Source organism: Chrysochloris asiatica, unplaced genomic scaffold (genome assembly GCF_000296735.1).
Source record: "Chrysochloris asiatica unplaced genomic scaffold, ChrAsi1.0 scaffold00120, whole genome shotgun sequence".
Lineage (NCBI taxonomy): Eukaryota > Metazoa > Chordata > Mammalia > Afrosoricida > Chrysochloridae > Chrysochloris > Chrysochloris asiatica.
This window is the reverse complement of record NW_006408638.1, coordinates 9,783,145-9,789,466: the sequence shown is the minus strand read 5'-3', so window position 1 is coordinate 9,789,466 and position 6,322 is coordinate 9,783,145.

Here is a 6,322-nt window from a genome sequence, read left to right as displayed (position 1 = left end):
GACACCCTCGCTTCTAATAAGCATTCTGACTGTACTTCGTTCAAGAGAGATTTGCTAGTTCTTCTGGCAGTCCATGGAACTTTCAATATTTTTCTTCAACACCACAACTCATAGGCATCCAACAATTGTTCCTCAGTTTTCATTATTCAGTGTCAGCTTTCACATGTGTATGAGGCAATTGAAAATACCACGGTTTGGGTCGGGTTGATTTTAGTTCTCAGTTACGTTTTAGTTCTTTAACACTTTAAAGAGGTCTTTTGCAGCAGATTGGCCTAAGGTAATAATGTCATTTTATTTCATTACTGTTGCTTCCATGAGCATTGATTGTGGATCCCTGTAAAATAAAATGCTTGATAACTTCAATCTTCTCTTCATTTAGATATTGTTTAGTGATTCCATTCTGAGGATTTTTGTTTTCTTTACATTGAGTTGTAATCCATGCTTTGATCTTTATCAGCAAGTGCCTCAAATCCTCTTCAAAGAAAATTTATGAGAGTTCCTCCAATCAGTGCTTTTCTTCGTATAATAATACATCTTCTCAGATCATTTGCTCATCATACAGATTGAATAAATATGTTGAAAGGATATGACTTTGACACATACATTTACTGATTCAAACCATTCAGTACTCCTTGCATTCTTCCAAGAAATGCCTTTTAGTCTGTATACAGTTTCTGAATAAGCACAATTAAGTGTTCTGGACTTCCCATTCTTTGCAATTTTATCTATGGTTTGCTATGATTCACACAGTTCAACATTATTACATAGTTAATAAGACACAAGTAAATATCTCTTGGGATTCTCTGCTTTTAACCAAAATCATCTGATGTCAGCAATGATGTCCTTCCTTTCTTGTTCTCTTCTGAGTCCAGCTTGAGTTTTTGGTAGCTTCCTGTGGATGTATTATTACAACTGTTTTGGAATTCCCTTCAACAAAGTTTTATTTGCATATTATATTGATTATATTGTTTAATAATTTCTGCATTTTGTTGAGTCATCTTTTTTTTTGAAATAGTAATATGTATAAATACCTTACAGTCAGTTGTTTGGATAACTGTCTCCAAATACAGTGACATAAGAAAATGAACGCCTCCATCACAGTATCAGTTTATTGAAACATTTCAAAAGGTATTCTCAATTATTTGCCAATGCCTAGCTTGGACTTCTCCCTTCAATACCATTGATTCTTAATTATATACTATCTGGTGAAATGGTCAACCAATCCTTTTTTAATACCATGACCCAATATATACGCTCCATCTTCTTTCAATGTTGCCTACTTCCTTCAGTATTCTGCCCACAAAATCCATTTAAATTGCAAGTTAGGACTTGGATTATTTTCTTCAATTCTTTCAGCTTGAGAAATGATGAGTGTGTTCTTTCCTTTTAGTTTTCTTGGTCCAGTTTTGCATATTTCACAAAACAGTCTACTTTGTCTTCTCAACTACCTTTTGGAATTTTCTATTCAGTTCTTTTACTTCATCTTTTCTTCCATTTTCTTTAGCTACTCTACAATCCAAAAAACATATTTCAGAATCTCTTCCTACATTCAGTTTTGTTTTTAATTTCTTGTCCTGTCTTTTTAGTGACCTTTCTCCCTCCCTATCATTTATAGTGTTCTTGATGACATATCACAACTTTTACTGGTATTTGGAATCAGTGTTCAATGCATCAAATCTGCTCTTGAAATGGTTTCTAAATTCAGGTGGATAATACTTACCGTCATATTTTGTCTCTCATGGACTTCTTTAAATTTTCTTTATCTTAAGCCTGAACTTGTATATGAATAATTAAAGTTCTGTTCTTCACTACAAATACCTTGTCCTGGTGTGGCACGTGGGATAAGCACTGGACTGCAAGACCAGATTGAACAGCAAGGTGGGTGGTTCAAACTCACATGCTGCCCCGCAGAAATTCTAGACAGGGTCACTATGAGTCAGAATTGACTTTAATACATTTAACAACAACAACAAAGGCCAATTACACATGGAATTCATCAGATGGAATACACAGAAATAAAATTGACTACATCTGTGGAAAAAATGATGGAAAAGTTCCACCTCATTGGTCAAAACAAGGCCATGGGCAGACTGTGAAACCATCAATTGCTCACATGCAAGTACAGCCTGTGTTGAAGAAAACGAAAAGTCCACAAGATCCAAAACATGCCACTTAACAAATCCCAAATGAATTGAGAGCATCTCAATAACAGATTTAATGCATTCGACACCAATAACTGCAAACCAGAAGAGTTGTGGGATGTAATCTGGAACATCATAGAAGAAGAAAGCAAAAGGTCATTAAGAAGACAAAGAAGAAAGAAAAGGAAAAAAAAAAAAGACAAAAATTGATGATAGAAGAGACTCTATCACAGATATGATAAAACAAATGGAAGAAATGTGGAGATAAAAAAGCTGAAAAGAAAATTTCAAAGGGTAGCTTGAGAACACAAAATCAAATACTACTTAAAGAACTGAGCGAAAAATTCAAGTCTCAACTTGTAAAACTGAAGTGTTCTCTGAGGAAAATATTGAATGATACAGAAAGAATCAAAAGACGATGGAAGAAATACACAGAATCACTGTGTATTAATAGTTAAAATAGTTTAAGAGGTAGCATATGATCAGCAGTCAGTGATCCTGAAGGAAGAAGTCCAAGGTGCACAGAAGCCATTGGCAGGGGACAAAGCTCCAGAAATTGATGGAACAAAAATGAACAAACGGATGTGGCACTGGAGGCACTACTCACTCATCTATGCCAAGAAATTTGGAAGACAGATATCTGACCAATTCATTGGAAGAGATCATATTTCTGCCCATTTCAAAGATAGGTGACCAAATAGATTGTGGAAATCACCAAAAAATATCATTAATATCACATGCAAGTAAAATTTTACTAATGATAATTCAAAAATGATTGCAACAGTAATTTGGCAGGGAACTGTAAGAGGTTCAAGAAGATTCTGAAGAGGATGTGGAAAGAGGGATATCATTGCTGACAGCAGCCAGCTCTTGGCTGAAAGAAGAGAATACTAGAAAGAAATCGATTGTTGTTGGTAGGGGTTGTAGAGTCAGTGCAGACTCATAGCAACCTTATGCACAATAGAAGGAAAAACTGCCTAGTCCTGTGCCAGTATCACGATCATTGCTATACTTTAGTCCATTGCTGCTGCCACTGTGCCAATCCATATTTTTTTTTTTTTTGGGGGGGGGGGGTGGTATTCCTTGTTTTCATTGACTCAGAAAACTGAAAGCCTTTGCTTGGTCAATAAAGCACAGGTAAACATCTTTCTGGCATTCTCTGCTTTAGGCAAGATCCATCTGATATCAGCAATGCTATCCCTACTTCCTCGGCACCATCTGAATCTGTCCTGAACCTCTGGCATCTCCCTGTCAATGCACTGCTGCAGTTGTTTTTGAATTGTCTTTCACAAAAATTTACATGCATGTGATTTTAATGATATCACCTGGTGGTTTCCACATTCCATTGGGTCTACATATGCTTTACTACCTATAACAAAGCCTGTTAACTCTGTGGATCATGACAAGCCATGGAGACTTAATTCTGAAGACTTAATAGTTCTCATGAGGAACCTGGACATAGACCAAGAGGCATACATTTGAAAAGAGTAATGTGATAGATGTGATAGTGAATAGTTTAAAATTGGGGTTTTAAATCTGTGTGCTGAGAGAACCGAAGAAGCCGAGGGAATGAAGAAAAAAATTCAAGCCTCAACTTGAAAGATGCTCTGGACAAATTATTGAATGCTGTAAAAGCATCAAACGAAGGTGGGAGGAATACACAGAGTCACTGTACCAAAAGGAAATGGTTGAAGTTCTTCCTGAAGGAAGAAGTCCAAGGTGCATTGACGACGTTGGCAAAGAACAAGGCACCGGAAATTGATGGTATACAAATTGAAATATTTGAACATAGTGAGGCAGCTCTTGAGGCACTCACTCATCTATACCAAGGAATTTCAAAGGACTCACCAACTGATTGGAAGACATCTGTATTTGTGCCCATTCCAAAGAGAGGTGACCCAACAGAATGCAGAAATCATCTACCATATCATTGATATCCCGTGTGATATTTACTGAAGGTTATACAGAAATGGCTGCAACCATACATTTACAGAGATCTTCCAGAGGTTCAAACTAGATTCAGAAAAGGTAGTGGAACAATGGGATATCATTGTTGACATCAGATGGATCTTGACTGAAGGAAGCCAGCCACTTTGTCCCTTTATGGTGGTAGTTATGTGTCAAGGAGTTGATGATTCCAACCCACAGAGGACTTGTAGAGGGTTGCTGAGGCTGTAAATCTTTATGAGAGCAGAAAGACTCTGTAGTTAGCAACCAATTCATAATCCACTACTCTACAATAGCTCCTTTCATGCCTAAATCGTCCCTCATTTTTCATAGCTAGTTTTTAAATTGCCTTCCCTATCAACCCAGTACTCTAAGGAGACAAACATGTTCTTTGATCTCAAAAATATTGTATTCCAATTAGAATTTTGGGCAACTGCATCCATAAGCAAAAAGTCCAGTCATTCAAATTCTAGCAATGTATACTTGATCCCAGTACCAAACATCTCTCATTTCATCCAGTCAAGTTCTGGTCAAGTCAGCCCTAGCTATTGAAGGTAGGTCAAATAGATACCAACTGCAATTTTGGGAGTTCACACACACCTCCATGCGTTTCAGACAAGCTGACCCCTTCACTCTCAGTCCTAGTCCCCAGGGCCTAGGTCAGTGCTCATGGGCTCAGGAGTTTACACAACGTGCACAATATAATAAAATTATATCTTTTCTTAAAACATTGTATCTTTTCTTAAAACATTCATGTTTTAATGTCTTAAGTTCACACAACAAAATACCAGCCAGTCCTTGATCTTCACTCTCTCTCCTCAAAGTCAAGAGATGCCAATGGAGCATGTCCAAACTCAGCCTCACTCCCATTCAACAAGTTGACCCAGGTGGTCACCAGGGTGCATACCAGTCTCTTTGCTGGCTTCCTTAAACTTTCAGTCATACAAGAGGTTTTCTCTGCTGGGCACAGACTTTTCTGGCCTTAATGACTGCAAAGTAAACAGCTTGCTTGTAATGAATAAATTATTGGTCTTGAAAAATTCTATCATACAATCTCCAGCATCGTTTCTATTTCTGAGGTCATATTTTCCAACTAAAGATCCTGTTCATTTCCAGCCTTAACCTTCCAACTGCCAGTAATTATTAATACATCTTGATTGCATGTTTAATCAATCTCAGGCTGAATAATCTGGTAGACTTCTTCAGTTTTCAGTTCCATCATAACTGACTTTAGTGTTTTAACCTCCAATTAAAATTGCAAAAATTTTAATAATGGTGGTAATAACTCTTCTTCTTGGTAGGCATATAAATATTATCCTATCATAGTTAGCATTATACTTCAAGATTGTTGTTGTTATGTGCCGTGGAGTCAGTCCGACTCATAGCGACCCTGTACAGGGTTACCAGGCTGTAAATATTTATGGGAGCAGAAAGCCTTCAAGATAGATCTTAAAATATCCTTTTTAACATTAAACTGTTTGAAGAATGAACAAATCTGTCTTGGAAAAAGTACAATCCTAGAAGTCAACACATGAAAGAGCTCTGGTAGCGTAGTGGTTATGAATCGGGCTGTGAACCGCAAGGTCAGCAGTCCAAAACTACCAGTTGTTCCGCAGGAGAAAGATGAGGTTTTCTGCTCCCGTAAAGATTTGCAGTCTCGGAAACCCTGTACAGGGTCGCTATGAGTTGGAACCACGGCACTTAACAACAACAAGAACTTAAGATGACACATAATCAAGAAACACTGATTGTTGCCAGGAGATGGATTGACAGGGTGGCTGATGGCACTAGACCAACCAAAGCTATGTTCTAAGTTCTGGTATTGCTGTATTTCTATGCTCAAAAGTGTGTGCAAAATATTTTTGAAGATAACTCCACATTTTATTTTCACAAGTGTTGCTGTTGTTAATTGCTGCGTAGTAAATTCTGACTTATAGTGATCCAGTATAGGGTTCTGAGGAATGGTTAGTGGGTTTAAACGGCCAACTTCATGGTTAAAATTCCAGTGCTTATCCTACAGTGCCACACCATTAAACAATATTCATTCTTTTTTCTCATGTTGCTGACTTCAATTTCATTTTTTCCTTCCAATGGATTTAATGCTAATTGCAGTTTGAAGTTGACAATGTAAGATTTGGATTTAATTCCTGACGTGACCCTAAAGCCTTCTAATATTTAGATTTTAAAACCTGAAAAAAATGTGTACAATATAATAAAATTATATATTTTCTTAA